Genomic DNA, 16,357 nt, shown 5'->3' on the forward strand with positions numbered 1-16,357 from the left:
TTTATTTATTTTCTTCTTATTCTCCGGATAATATTTTTTTGTCGATCACTTTATTCTGAAAACTTCAACAAAAAGTTCTTTCCCTTTAAGCTCTCCTAGCTTCATCTCACTGGCTCTTTGGAATGCCTAACATTCTTTTTTTACTCGGGGATAGAGTCATACTAAGGTAAATATTTGTCCCTTCTAGGATCCCACCGCCTATCTTCTGAAATTTTTGAATATTCCAGTATTCGTATCTGATTATACTACTCTAGAGTTCACCATCTGGGTGTCTTAGAAGGAGATCTATTACCGCATTTGCACCATCTTTCGGAAACATTAGTTAATGATAACAACCTATCCACAATTTTTGGGTTACTCTAACTCCAACTGGATCCTGATATCCCATCTTTCTCTTAAATAATATCTGTTAACTCCCATAGAACATAACTGAGATGGGTGTGGCCAATTGTACTTATCTCTGTCATTGATGAAGGTACCAAAATGCTTATAATTCTCTGCCTGATTTGAAAATATTGATAATCTTCATTATCTGGGTGCCTCGTACCCCTCTTCACCTTACTTCTTTTACTTGTTAAAACTTGTATCTAGCTTCTGAATTCCTCATAGATTTTCACCATATTCGTGAATTGATATCCTTGCCTTAAGGCTCCTTATTAAGAAGCATACACATCTTAGTACACACATGATCTGTTGAAGACCTCATATTTACTCATCATAAGCATGATGTGAAATCGAGTTCCTCTGACTCAACTCTTCCACATCCACAACTGTCTCTTACCAACTGTCTTTGATGCAATCTCTTACCAACTGTCTTTGTGGATGTAGGTATCGTTGTATTACGACTAAAGTGGAATTTAGGAGTTTGAATTCTTACAACTGAGTTCTACTGCACGATCTAGAATAAGAAGAAAGAGTGACTGACCTAATTGCCCTGTAGCCTCCTGCTTATAAGTGTGGTGCACAACACACCCATAAACAAGACTCTACTAGACACGACTTGCAGACTCCCTAGGACAGAACTGCTCTGATACCACTTCTGTCACGACCCAAATCGAAGGGCCGCGACGGGCACCCGGTGCCTTACTCAACCGAGTACCAACGTAACATATCTTTCTTATCATGTTATCATGAGTAAATGAGCTAGAAAACCTGTCATGAGATAATAAGAATAAATCATAAGGGAATACTCAATATATGAAGACCCAACATGATATACAAACTAATATATGTGACATACGGGCCTATAAGGCCGACATGACCATTAGTAAACTCGAAACATAGGCCGACAAGGCCATACAATTATCCATACACCTGACATCTGTCTACAAGCCTCTAAGAGTATATAAAATCATAAAGGTCGGGACAGGGCCCTGCCATACCAATCAATACATATCCAAAGCATACTGACCAAATAGGAAACTCCGGAGCAAGTGGAGTGCACCAACACCTTCGCTTAGCTGATAGCCTACTAGGAGGACTATCAACCTATCAATCGAGAGCTGCGGGCATGAAATGCAGCGTCCCCAGGCAAAAGGGATGTCAGTAAGAATAAAGTACCGAGTATGTTAGGCAGGAAAGCTTAAACAAGAACAGTAATGTAAAGAGAGAGATAGAGGAGATACAACCTGTAACATCTGAGTTCCTCTGGGGTTACTGATATGAAATGCATAATACATATATATACATAAACTTTTTAAAACATTCGCCTCTGTGGGCATCATCATCATCATCATATCGTACCCGGCCTTAAAGAGGACTCGGTAAAAGCGTACCCGACCATCATAAGGTTCGGTAGAATCGTACCGGGCCACTTAGAGCTCGGTAAACCCAACTGATCAGTGGTTGCACAATAGGTGCCGTACCCGGCCGACTATAGCGCGGCTCGGTAGAGTAAAATAGATACTATATATAATGCATGCTAGACTCATGGAATCACCTTCTAAACCTTTTGGAGTGACTTAAGAACACTATGGACATCCATACCCTCAATATGAACCTTAATAGGATACAAGGATCATACACACTTGCTTAGAATAATTTTATAAGGAAAGAACAACACGGACAACCTTAGTTGCTAGGAGTAGATCCGTTATGAAGTAGCGTATTCATTTCACTTTAGATCATGCCAAAAGAAAGAAGAAAGTGCCTTAACATACCTTAAACCCGTTGAGTCCTTAATCACTTCCAAGCAACTCTTCAAACAAGTCAACTCAATCTATCATAGTATAAGGAGATTCAAAATCAGTGCTGAGCAAAGGCTAAGTCTATAACTTAAGCTAGTAGCTCGTTTACGTAAATTTTGCCAGCATCTCCCTTGTAACAAGGGCCTCCTCCAATACCATATACAAAAAACAATGACCAGAGCAATCCATCAATACATAATTATCAATATCAAGACACCATACAACAACAACAAGTCACAACTGCATTACAACGAGCGGCAAGCTCTGATTGGAATCCGTATACCCCTTATCGATCCTTATAGACTTCTTACTTCAACATAACAGTATAATTAACTTGATAATGAAGTCATTAATCAATGATTCCAGCCTTATACTATATATTTATAACAACGAAAATAATCCACAACTTCAACTATCCCCAACTACCATATATTTATAACAACGAAAATAATCCACAACTTCAACTATCCCCAACTAGCAACATTATTCACTAGTTCATGTCTAGCCCATCTATTTAACTTAATCAATATCAATATAAACTTAGGCACAAGCAAGAACACAATATACATACCTGCTACAGTAACTTCAAGTCAAAATATATTCATTTTACAACAACCCTTAATAGCAATACAACACCATAGAAGTGACTTAAGCTAATCCAAGTATTATCTTGTAGTTTATCATCCTAACAACTTAACCAACATACAAGAAAGATTAAGAACAATTAGTAGGCTAGTATACTCACCTTAGACAGCAGCAACAACTTGGAATTTCATCCAAATACAGCCCTCAACAATCCTCAATGACAACACAACCTCAAAGAGGTGTTGTTCTTCGCTAGAACTAAGTTTTGATGTTGAAATATGGTGTAATCACTTTGGAATCACTTCAAACCCTTGTGGTATATGTTTAGGAGTGTTAGGAGAAGTTTGGAGACGAATATTAGTTGAAAAATCAGCAAAAATAGGCGTCCAAATCGTTTATAAATTGAAGTAGGTCAACCACCGCCTAAGTGGGTCCCATTGGGAGCTGCTTGCGCGATCTCGCGAAAACATGAATATCTCTCTACTTCGATGTCGTATTGATGAACGGTTTAATGAGTTAGAAACTAGACTTGTAGATATTCAATTTGGTAGGTAGAAAACCCCATTATTACAAGTATATTTGGAGAAATTCGTAGATACATTTGACCTAAATTTCAGCAAATTTATGAATGTAACTTGTGATGACCTTTGCCAACTCTTGTTCTACAACTTGTTTGCCTTCAAAATGTAGAAAATGATTATCATACGACTAAAATAACTCATAGAATAACCTCCTTATCATGTTAAGAACCCTAGTCTCACCCCAAAGTACATGTTATAACATTCCAAACTTGTCGACTTTTGACGAAACTTATTTTCTTCAATTGGTTTAGCTTCTAAGATTTCCAACCCTCTTGGTACTCGTTATTCATGATCTTAAATATTTGTAACCTCCAAGGTAACATGATTAACTTACTTTATTTTCTTCCAAATATAATCTCATTTCCGAGCTTACATCAATGACTTACGACGTACTCTCACGTATGAAAACTTAGGGTGTAACAGCTCGGCCAACATTGTCAGGTCGAGGGTGGTAGAGCAGCTCGAACTGCTTGACCAAATCGTACCCGCCTCTCGAGTCCTCAATGGATTTAACATGGCGAGCGAAACAACGAAAGGGTAAATCACCCTCTCCGTCAACGTGGCCGGCTTAACCCAAAATGCCAAATTTCATGTCATCGAAGGAGACATGAGGTACAACACCTTGCTCGGAAGGCCGTGGATACACTGCATGAGAGCAGTACCATCCACCCTCCATCAAATGATGAAATTCCCGACAAAGGATGGGATTAATACCGTCTACGGGGAATAGCATGCGGCAAGAGAAATGTTCGCGTTGCACCATGTGACGCCAACACCAGTACCTCCACCCTCGAAGGAGCCAAAGGATAATCAAATAGTAATATAGCGATAGAAAACTACATCTTCGGCTGAGACCGACCGAATAAAGTAGAGGACCGTACTGCGTCCTCATCAGAAGTGACTGAAACATATCAGGGCTCGAAACACTGTCGGCACATTCTACACTAAGGTATGACCGTCTCCTTTTTCTTTCAATTACATTCTACACTAACCTGAGTGCAGGTATCCGATTGGAATGGCCAAAGAACTTTCGAACTCGAAGGCCTTAGGTTTCAAAAGCATGCGCTGACCTCTTTTCCTTCGATAAGGTTTTTATCCCAAGAAGGGTTTTACCAGCAAGGTTTTTAACGAGGCAACATCCATATGCTACGTAAGGAAGATTCAACAAGTATTCAAGGCTTCTTTTGCAATCAACCTCGAATACTGGGGGCATCCCTCCGGAAGGTCACCTACTCGGAGAAGCCAAGATACGCCAAATGGGGTCTCGATAGGAAAATGATGTACCGGGCCAAATGGTCAAACGAACTGTGTCCATATAGAATAGCCAAGCCCCTGACAGCGAAAACATGTATACCCCAAAGAATACTTTCCATCAAAGCATTTCACACTTCAAAAGAATCTGGTGTCTTAGCAAAAAATGGCTCCAAAGCCAAAAACTTCCCGAACACTCGGGGACTGACGTCAACAACTCGAAACCATATAACCCCCAGGTCAGAGCTTCAAACTCGTAAGCCCTCAATGAGGAAACATCGAGATCACTAAACAGCTCCAGAACCAAAAAACATCCCGAACACTCGGGGACTAGCGTCGAAAACTCAAGGCCACGTGACCTCCGGGTTAGAAACTCCGAAACCGTAAGTCCTCGATGAGGCAATACCAAGTTTACAAGTAATGGCTCCCGAGCCTGAGAAATCCTTGATGACTCAGGGACTGCCGCCAATCGCTATCTCCATCAACTTATCAAAGCCCGAGCCATAAGACCACATGCGGGCAGCCTCGGTCATGTAAGACCTGTATAAGGCAGCAATAATATCTGTAAGACCTCAAGCAAGGCATGAACCACAGTTGTACTAAGTGAGCAGCAACAATATCTGTAAGACCTCAAGCAAGGCATGAACCACACTTTTACCAAGTGAGCAACAACAATATCTGTAAGACCTCAAGTAAGGCATGAAACATACTTGTACCAAGTAAACGAAATTGTAAGACCTCAAAGGCATGTAAAATTTGTAATACCTTACTAAAGGCATAATCCCGATCTTAAAGTCAAGGCTATATATCGAACTTGTAAGACCCCTAAAAAGGCATGCCCTTGATATAGACGCTGAAACTACTTCACTCGGGGACTAAAAGGCTCCGGCCAAACACAAATGACTACGGTCACAAGGCTATACCAGCCAAACTAATATGCCTCAGGGATGTCCGATCATCGCTATAAAATCACATGCGTTCAATTACTTCGAAAAGAACTGATTAAACAGGCTACCTTCAACACAGGCAAAAGAGCTTCGACCATGTCATCTCCAAACTATAAGGCTTCAAGATACTAAGCCACTGAGCCAAACCTCCTGAGGTGCTCGATCATCGCCATATAATGACTCCCAATCGAGGTTTTTGTCAAACCGTCGAAGAGTCAGGAAAACACAACTTTGAAAGTCCTTAACGAGGGAAAACAAAGCCTACTAGAGGTTGTACTAACCCAATATTTAAGAGCCATTGTTGCCAGCCCATATATATGGTCGGTGAGCCACTATTGCCAGCCCATACAAGAGGTCGTACCGACCCAACGCGTAAGAGCCTAAGGGCCATCTTTAAATTCAAAAACTTGAGGGTCGAATGAGCTGGAGTCAAAACCCGATTCAGATATTGAACCCTAAACAGTTAACTAAATACGCCTAAAAGCAAGAGCATAAGAGCCAGTCTTGCCAGCTCACACTAAAAGGTCGTACCAACCAATCGCGTATAAGCCTACGGGCCAGCCCTATAAGCCCTAGGGCTATACCACGAATCTGATGATTCATTTTAACTCGAAAATCAGTTCATCTGGCTAAAATCAAGGCAAACAGAAATGCATGAAAAATAAAACTGCAAGTTTTCCTTTTATACATACATGTGAAATAATGCAAGCGCCATTCACAAGGTTCCCTGAATGCACTATACATAAAACAAGAAAGGAAAGGCCTAATCTATGTTCCCTCGGGGACTATGGTCCGTCAGCCTCTTTCTCGCCAACTTCAGCATCAAACAGAAGGAACTTAACATCATATTCTTCCACCTTTGCCTATTTTATCTCTTCCGAGATATCGAAGCCCCTGGCATGAATTTCCTTAAGTGTTTCCCTCTGAGATTTGCACCTCGCGTACTCTTCATTCTTACTCTCCCAATCGAGAGCCCTCCTTAGCTTAGCACGAGCAATCACAGCGTCCTTAAAATAGACCGCCACTCTCTTGTCAGCCTTGGTTCGGCTCATTACGGCTTTAGCCCGGGCATACACAACCTCGGCCTTTATCTTCAAAAGCTCAGACTCAAGTTTTGTAATCATATCTTTTCGAACCATCTATTATCACGAGCTAAGCAAAGTTGAACCTCAAAGGCGGAAGCTATAGCCAAAGCACCCTTCTCCGCTAAAGCCTGAACGTCCACCCGAGCCTTCAACTCATCATACTCGCGCTTGGCTCGGCCAACTTCGCTTCGAAGGAGTTTCAGGTCCTCTACCTTTTTCTGCAGCCTCGGAGGACGGAAGAAGAAATGCGCTCTCCCTTGAAACAGAAGTTACCTGCTCCTGGAGGTAGCTTTCGTAGTTCAAACTGCGACCCGCCTCATACTGTAAGTATGCCAACTCATCTTCCCTTTAATTTTAAAGAAGCCTGAGGGATTTCTCCCCATCTACGGCTTTTCGCAATCCGGCGTCACGGCGAAACGTCCCAATTGTTAATCTTTGCATTGGGCCTAACAAATTGCACATCCGCCTCGCTAGAACCCTCTCCAACTTCCACCATGTTCACTTCGTCAAATATCCTCTCGAACTTTTTCATCCAGCTTCCACCATGTTCACTTCGTCAAACATCCTCTCGGACTGGCTTTGGAAGGGCCCATGCTCTCTGTTTCATTTTTCTGGCTCTTCTCACATTTGCGACTGTGGGCTTGAACCCCAAACCAAATGTATCCAAGTTTTTAGGAAGAGAAACCAGTTGTACGATACCTTGCAGAGATGCACCCAAACCCTTGCCCGATACAAAACCATTTTTCAACATTTCAACGGCTACCATGACTGATGCAGCAGCTACCCTTGGAGTTGGCACGCACTTCCCTTCTAGAATTTTATCTACCGATACCATGTCAAAAACCTGATAAACCCATGGTCCCTTGTCGTCTTCAACATATATGAGCAGAATAATGGCATCACTGGGAACACACGGATTATCTTCGCCGTGCACCACAATTTCCTGTCTATCCCATTCAAACTTGACCATTTGATGCAGAGTAGATGGAACCGCTTTAGCAGCATGAATCTAGGGTCGACCTAACAGCAGATTATAGGAAACAGCCACATCAAGCACCTGGAATTCCATAGTAAATTCAACTGGCCCTATTGTAAGCTCAAGCACTATGTCCCGACTGAATCTTTCCCTCCACCGTCGAATCCCCGAACGCAGATACTGTTCTTATGAATTATGTCATCATCCACCTTCAACTTGTTCAAAGTGGAGAGGGGGCAAATGTTCACGCTGGAACTATTGTCAACCAGTACCCGAGTAACCACGGAATCTTCGCATTTCACCGTCAGGTAGAGGGCTCTATTATGCTCCCTCCATGGGCAACTCATCATCAGAAAAAGTGACTCTGTTTACCTCAAATATCTTGTTAGCTATCTTTTCCAAGTGGTTTACTGAGATTTTGTCAGGACCGTGGGCCTCATTCAAGATCTTCATCAAAACCCGACGGTGTTCGTCTGAGTGGATCAATAATGACAATAATGAAATCTGAGCCGGTGTCTTCCTCAACTGCTCCACAATGGAATAATCCTACACTTTCATCTTTCTCAAGAACTCCTCTGCTTCTTCCTCAGTTATAGCTTTCTTCACCAACACTGGGTTATCTTTGGAGATCTTAGCTTTTCTTAACTCTTCGGGGGCAAAGCATCTCCCTGATTGATTCAAACCATGTGTCTCACAAACTTCTTCTTTAACCTCTTTCCCCTTGTAAGTCACTGTCACTCGTTCATAATTCCACGGGACCACCTTGCTGTTAACTATCGGAAATTGAATTACCGGCTTGGTAATAACAGGATCTGTGTGGGCACCCTCCACAATTACCACAGGCTTATTCGCCACTCCTGGCACAACTACTTTCTCTCTTTCATGTTTCCCTGCAACGTCACTTGAGGGCCCTTTCTTGAACATCACAGATGGTTCACTTTTTGTTTGTTTATCTTGATCACAGACTTCTCACTTGTTGACTTTTCAAACGGCCTGACTTCACTGGACCGAATCATCATGACAGTTTGCGAAGGTTTCTTAGGCTCCCCTCCCTTATGCACTATCTCAATCATATTTGTCTCATGATGGGCTAGCAATGGGTTCTAGTTGATACTGGGTGCCTCCAGAGCTTGGACCTCAATCTGATTAGTATCAATGAGCTCTTGAATAGCTGTTTTCAATTTCTAGCATTTCTCTGTGTCATGACCCGGGGCCCCTGAACAATACTCACAACTCGCCGAGCGATCAAGATTTCTGGGAAGGGGATTTGGCAGTTTCTCCTAGATCGGATTCAACATACCCAACTGTCTCAATCTGTGGAATAGACTAGTGTATGATTCTCCCAACGGAGTGAAAGTCTTCGGCTTCTGCAACCTCTCATTCTTGAAGGCTTGATTTGGCCAAAAACCTGTTCCAGGGGGATTTCTGTAGGCTCTTGGAGGTGGATAGGTATTTTGTGGAGCTGGATATGGATTTTGTGGAGTTGGCGCACGCCATTGTGTGTGAGCTGGAGGTTGGGTATAGGTTTGTGTGTGATGGACGGAAAAATGGGGATCTGGTGGTGGGTAGTAGTGTTGTGGTGGGCTATATGGAGTGTGGGGGTAAGTTTGGTGATAGGGTCAAGGCTAGTTGTAGTAACGTGAAGGGCCCCTGGATCCAACCCAAGTTCCTGACTCAATTATCGCAACATCCTCTTTCTTCTTCTTCCCGAGTACACCTCTAGTACCGTTTTGAATGGCCTGGGTGGTCGCTTTGATTGTTGAATAACTCATGATCTTGTTGGACTTGAGTCCCTCCTCAACCATGCCTCCCATTTTTACAACCTCGTTAAAGGATTTGCCCACTGCTGACACCAAATGACCAAAATAAGTGGGCTCCAAAGACTGCAAGAAATAATCAACCATCTCACTTTCTTTCATCGGAGGGTCAACCCTCGCTGCTTGCTCTCTCCAACGGAATCCATATTCCCTGAAACTCACCGGGCTTTTTCTCAATCTTTGTTAATGACAGACGATCTGGGATAATTTCAAGATTGTACTGAAAATGGTAGGCGAAGGCTTGGGCCAAATCGTCCCATGTGCACCACCTGTTGTGATCTTGTCTGGTATACCATTCCAATGTCGATCCACTCAGACTTTGGCTGAAATATGTCATCAGTAATTCATCTCTTCCTCCTGCTCCTCTCATCTTGCTACAAAATCCTCTTAAGTGTGCTACTAGGTCACCATGCCCGTCATACAGATCAAAATTGGGCATCTTGAACCCTGATGGTAACTGAACATCTGGGAATAGACATAAATCCTTGTAGGCCACACTTACTTGACCCCCCAACACCCTCATATCTCTGAATGATTGTTCTAAGATTTTGACCTTTCTGATCATCCCCTCATGTTCGGGATTTTGAGGTGGCTTCTCGGTCTCTGCCAGGAGATCAAGATGAGGGGTGTAAAAATATGGTTCCGGGACTTTGAAGGTGGGTTCAGGGGGATAATACTGGTTGTCGTGAGTCTGGAACAGAGGTTCACTGGAAGATCGGTATAATGCAGTAGGTGGAGGTGCCACAAAAATAGGAGTGATTGGTGGAAGAGGGTGCGGGACTTGTCTGGGTGTGGAGCTTGAGATGTATGGGAAGTGGTGTCGTGGCATTGTTGGTAGAGGGGAAAGGCTGGAGAAGAGTTCACAGTGGGGGGTTCCTGAGGTTGAGCCAATAGTGGGATATAAGCAGGGTTGGCGGGATAAACTGGTGGTGGATTCCCCTTTGCCCAGGCTTGGTACATTTCAGCCATTTACTGCTTTAACTTATACATTTCTTCCTCCATCGCATTAACATCCAATTCTTCCACCTCTTTTGACGGGTCAACAATACTTGCCTCCAATTCTTGGTTGGCCATGTTCAGCTTGTGTTTTGATCGAGTGTTGTATAAGTGAGTTGCCAGAATGCCAATCAACTAACCACCTGCCTGAACTCAATACATCAACAACAACCTTGTTAGCGATTAGGGCTTTAACAGATTGGTAACCGCACATTTTGGGTAATGGATGCACCTAAGCAGTTAACCGTTTCTATTATGCATTTGATTGGATGCTTGCGTCATCCAGACTTTTCTTTTCCTTCTTTTTTTCTTTTCGTCTATTCACTCTTGCCCTTGCTTTCTCTTTGTTTTTATCCTCTCATTTCCCTCTTGTTTTGCTATTGCTTCTTTCTCTTGGTTTACTTATTTTTTCTCTCTTTTCTTTTCTTTTTCTCTCTTGTTTTTTCTCTCTTTTCTTTTGGTTATGGTCGAATCCTATGGAGATTGCCTACGTACCATGACCCCGCATGAATTAGACCAAGCGTAGTTCTAGGAGATAAGTGTGAAAGTAAATAATAAAACAGTTTTGGGATTTTTTATTTTCATAAAAGAAAATGCTTTGATTACAAAGACTCAAAACTAACAGACTCCAAAAGAAACTAATAGACTCTGATGAAAAGACAAAATACAGATTCCAAAAATAAACTATCATACTCCAACAAAAGAAAATACAGACTCAACAACAACTGACAGACTCCAGCAGAAAGAAAATACAGACTCAAAACAATTGACAGACTCTAACGGAAAAGGAAATACGGACTCAAATGAAAAAATCATGAATACATTAATGCTCCTGGTGCCCGCGGGACATCATTCGGTCTCGCCGCGGGCCTATATGCAAGATCCCTTTGAAGTCGATCCAAGTCACTCATTATCTATTTAACAAATGTCATCAATGCCGTGAAGAAGGTGGTGCGAGTCATATCCTCACAGGCTTGGCACTTCATGACAATGTAATCAGCGATAGTTCTAATTCTTTCTCTTATGACACCTTTTTCTTGCAACAAACGCCCGATCTGTTGGGCCCTGGATTCCAAAGTTTGCTCGGCCACTTGATTCTGCTCCTGAAGTTGTTGCAAATCTATTTTTAATTATGCCAATGCTGTATAACAATGCTCTCTTTCAACCTTGAAGTCTTTCGCCTGTTTGATCATTTGGTTTTCCGTGGCGATGACTCTTTTCTTTAATCACGCGACCTCATTGTCGTACTTTTCTTTCAACTGCTTAACCAGCCATGCTCGTTCATCTGCGTTTTTAGCCAATTGCTTTCGAGCCCTGGCTAGTTCACTTTCTGTTTGTTCAAATAAAACTATAGTCATTCACTTTCTGCCTTAGGTTATCTATGAGTTTTTCATCTTTTGCACTTCGGGCGGGGTTTTCTGCTACCATTTTCATTTTCTGAATTTGGGCTCGAAGGGCCTCATATTCTTTGGTTAGCTTTTTCTTTTCTCCTTCATCCGTCGTGACTTGCAAGCTATTCTCGAATTGAAGTTCTCTGACTTGCTTTTCCAATTTTCCTATTGTGGCCCTGTATTCATTTTCCTTGGCCAACCAAACCCACTCTTCTTGCAACGCCTCAACGAATTCCTGAATGTGAGGCTTTTTGGCTGGTCTTTCTGGTTCGGCCCTTGCAGTTTTCTTCTTTCTATACCAGGCGAGATAGGCGGGTGAGACTTCGCCTCTAGATAGGTCACACACTCGAGTGTTCATCGTCAAATACTGGCATTTGTTCCAAATAGAACGAACTGTTTCTTCATGAAATTGACCGTCGGAACTAACCTCGACCGCATACACACTAAGATCTTCATTTGGGTGCATCACCTGACACCTTCCCAATTGTCTCATCGCCCGGTAAGGAGCGTACGGCTGGATACCTCGCAGACCCATTAGGAGGAAGTAAGGACCAGTGGCGGGCATATACACAATTTCTTCAATAGGAAGCCAACCCAATGTCCATTCTATTTGTCCCGCGGTAATGGAACGAAGGTAGGATACCCAATCTTCGAACCTCTCTGGCAGCTTGAACCCTGAAATCCTTGTGTCAAACTCTTCAATGCAACTTTTCTTTGTGGATCCGTAACTCATATACTGAGGGCGATGACACAAGTTCTCGATCATCCACATCTGTAATAGCAAATTGCATCCTTCGAAGAAATCTGCCCCAGCTTTACAAGCTGTGAGAGTTCGGTATATCTCAGACACTATCATAGGGGCCAGAGTGCTCTTGGCCTTGGTAGTTAGGACCTTGACGACTCCAGCCACCCGCAAATCGATATTCCCGTCTCTTCGGGGAAACATCACAAGGCCTAAGAAAGCTACCATGAAGGCGAAACGCATATGCTCATCCCATTTTGTTCGGTTCCCTTTGCAACAAACCCCGCTTTCCGGATCGTTGAACCCTCCTACATGTACGTACCTCTAGTATATAAAACGTAAAGTGGAAAAACCACCCTCAAACTCGGAATACGGGACTCCCTTGCTTATATTTAGCAAATCCATGAATTTGTGAGAGTTAACGGCTCTTGGAGCGATCAGATACTTATGCCTCAGTCCTTCGGTACTTCCCATATAACCTGCTATCTCTTCTAAGGTGGGTGTGAGTTCAAAATCCGAGAACTACAAGACATTGTGAGCTGGGTCCCAAAACGAAACCAACGCCTTTATGATGTCTCCTCTAGGCATAATCTTCAACAACCAGGTGAGGCCTCCCAAATGTAGATTGACTTTATCTTGCTCTGATTTACCCAGATCCTCCCACCACATATGCAACTACAAAGGGATCTTGTTCCTAACTGTTATTGGCAAACTTTGACTCGTGTTCATTCTGCACATTTATTAGGGTGATTAAGTAAAAAAATCAAGACTCATTTGACTCAAGGACAAAGTTGACACTTTTTTCTTTTTTTTTCAAATTAAAAGTAAAATCCGGTTTTGCAAATACGGTCTTTCAGCACCTCGAAGACGAAGATTTTAAGGATATGTTGGCTAACCAACAAAAACCTTGAAATATGACCACATGCGGTTGTTCTTGCAAAAGCAGCCTTCTGGTGCCCTTTTAGGGACATTCGAGTATTTTTAACAAGAATGGCATCACCCTAATTATTTTCAAATAAATGTAAAATTTTTGTTCTTTTGGGCTATTTTTGCAAAAGGGAAGTTGGACCCGATGAGGATTGCCTACGTATCCCACACCCTGTGAGAATGAAACTGGCGTAGTTTGGGCAATTTTAAAACAAAAACCAACATTTTTTTCTTTTCTCTCTTTTTTTTTCAAAACAAAACATTTTTCCCTTTCAAAATTTCGGTAGAGCTTCAGTACCAATTGGACATTGGTTTCTCAAAACAAGTGATTATCTCACTTAGCCCTCACACTTCTATTCTCTTTTTTTTCAACTTTCTCCTATTATTCAAAAGCCGACCAGCATGCGACTCCGAAGCAAATAAATGCACAAGTAGCAAGTAAGATGCATCAGGATGGTCTTTTCATTTCAGGTACACATGTCCTAGACAGACTCAACCCCTGTGTTGCGTCTCCAAAGACAAATGCACATGATGCAAACAAACGTTCCTACTAGGGATCCGGCATGAGGTATTGTTATACTAGGTTTAAAAACCTGGGTTTATTTGTTCTAGACCTGGCTTACCCGAGTGGACAACTCGAGCTGAGGAGGGGCTGCGTACTTGTAACCAAAAGATCATCCAGCTTTGCAACTTGTCCTAACCTCGTTCTATTTGGGATATGACACTAATAGAAAGAATTCACGACCAGCGTGCACTCCTCGGGAGAGAGAAGAGAGGGGTTTCGTAGTAGTTTATATATACAGTTCAGATAATATCAAAGCAGTAACAAGCAACATTTAGCACATTAGGCCCAAACATGTAACAAAATCAGATAAAGCCAAATATAACAATTTATCTAAGCTCGAATTCTGAACCCTAAACCAGAGATTCTGGGTTCGGTCCCCAGCAGAGTCGCCAAAGCTGTCACACCTCCTTTTTTACCTACACCTCCGGAAAGGGGTGTAAAGGGGAGTTTTTTCCAACTTAAAGTGACAATCGAAGCGGGATTACTTATTTATTAAATTCAGAGTAGCTACTTGGGATAATTTTATGGTGTCCCAAGCCACCGGTTCAAATCCCGAATCGAGGAAAAGATTGACTCTGTATTATAGTCCGCGAACACAGAAATTCGGGTATGAAATTCTGTTAACCCAGGAGAAGGTGTTAGGCATTCCCGGATTCCGTAGTTCTAGCACGGTTGCTCAACTATTATAATTGGCTTATTATCTTATTTTAGTACACTTTTAAACCTATGAACATTTTTAACTTTAAACCGCTTTTAATTAATTAATTTTTAGGAAGATTTCAACGTCACATAAAACGCGTTTTGAACCACGTCACATAAATGCACCCGCAGTCCGCAACACATTTTATTTAGCGCTGTTGAGATTTGAATTTGGGTCACATAAATGCGCACCCGAGTTTAGGAAGGTAAACTATTAAAATAAAGTGCCTAAAGCAACTACGTGTTTGCAACTTTGCAAGGGCCATGAAAATTCGCTAAATGGCACGCCCCTATTTCTAAAGATAACAAAATTAATTAAATGAGGAGCGTGCAATTGAGATTTTGTTCGGCACGGCACACCTCGATTTATTCTAACCAAAAGGTTTCCAAATTAACTTATGAGGGTCATAAACTATTTGTATCCTATAATATGGCTCACCTCAATTATTAAAGGGCTTGGTTAATTGATTAAACTACATAGGAAATTCTCGAATCATTTTCAAGAAACCAGACTTAGCGATTTGTAACAATGGGGAAGTGGGCCAGTCATTAGAAAGAGTTTGGGCCAACACCGGCCATCAGTAAGAAAGCACACATATAGCCAAAGACTACCATTTTTCTTTGTTCCCAAATGATTTCAAGGCTTTGGGCCCAAGTTGAGCCCAAGTCTAACAAAGAAATGAACATTAACGTACTGACCATAGACTGAGTCGCTGTTGAGCCCAAACCAATTCAAACATAGAAACTAGGCTCCAAATGGCCATGATGAAATCAACCCACAAATAAGCTATTGGATTTCAGCATTATAAACAAATGTATCGCTGATTGCTCGAGACAAACAAACACATAAATTTAAGCATCATTCAATTGACTATCCAAGCTGTAACCACAAACCCTTATACACAAGCAATTTACTCACTAATCTGCATACTAACATGATTTTCAGATTCAACATGCATGTATAAACATATGCTTCTCTACATCCCATCTTCCTCACTTTAAATCCTCATTCCAAATAACTTTAACTTAACAATTAACTTACGAAGCAATAAAAGGTCCAACACAACCTACTTTATGCTAACATGCTTAGTACAGAACCCAGCTAAGGGTCCAATTCACAAGTTTTCGTCAAATTTTCTTCTTCACAGTTCATGATTAGCTACCACAACAGGAACTCCAAACCCCACAACTAGTTATGAAGGCTTTGCCAAACATAATTTCATATCAGATACAACTTAACTATAGCCCTCATAATAAACATTCAGTACATTGAGTACATGTGTAATCTAGACGAAATAAAACTAAATTAAAGGATCCAGACATGCTGAAGCCATGCTCGACATTTTCAAGTTTCATTTCACACTTTAAGTCAGACTTCACATGGTGTAGAATTCAGAAAAGTATACCTCGGAATAAAAGGAAAGCAAGGAAAAGATCAGTGAATAAACAGTAGCAGAACAGCTTGAATCCAGTAATGAAACAATGTCACAAAAACGCAACCAATTTTTGCTCAAACCAGTATGACACATAGCAGACCCAAAAACCAAACTCGAATTAGACCAGGACTCCAAACACAAACTCAGCTCAGAATTAGCTTTCAAAACCCCAA

The sequence above is a fragment of the Nicotiana tabacum genome, chromosome 7 (genome assembly GCF_000715075.1).
Source record: "Nicotiana tabacum cultivar K326 chromosome 7, ASM71507v2, whole genome shotgun sequence".
Classification (NCBI taxonomy): Eukaryota; Viridiplantae; Streptophyta; class Magnoliopsida; order Solanales; family Solanaceae; genus Nicotiana; species Nicotiana tabacum.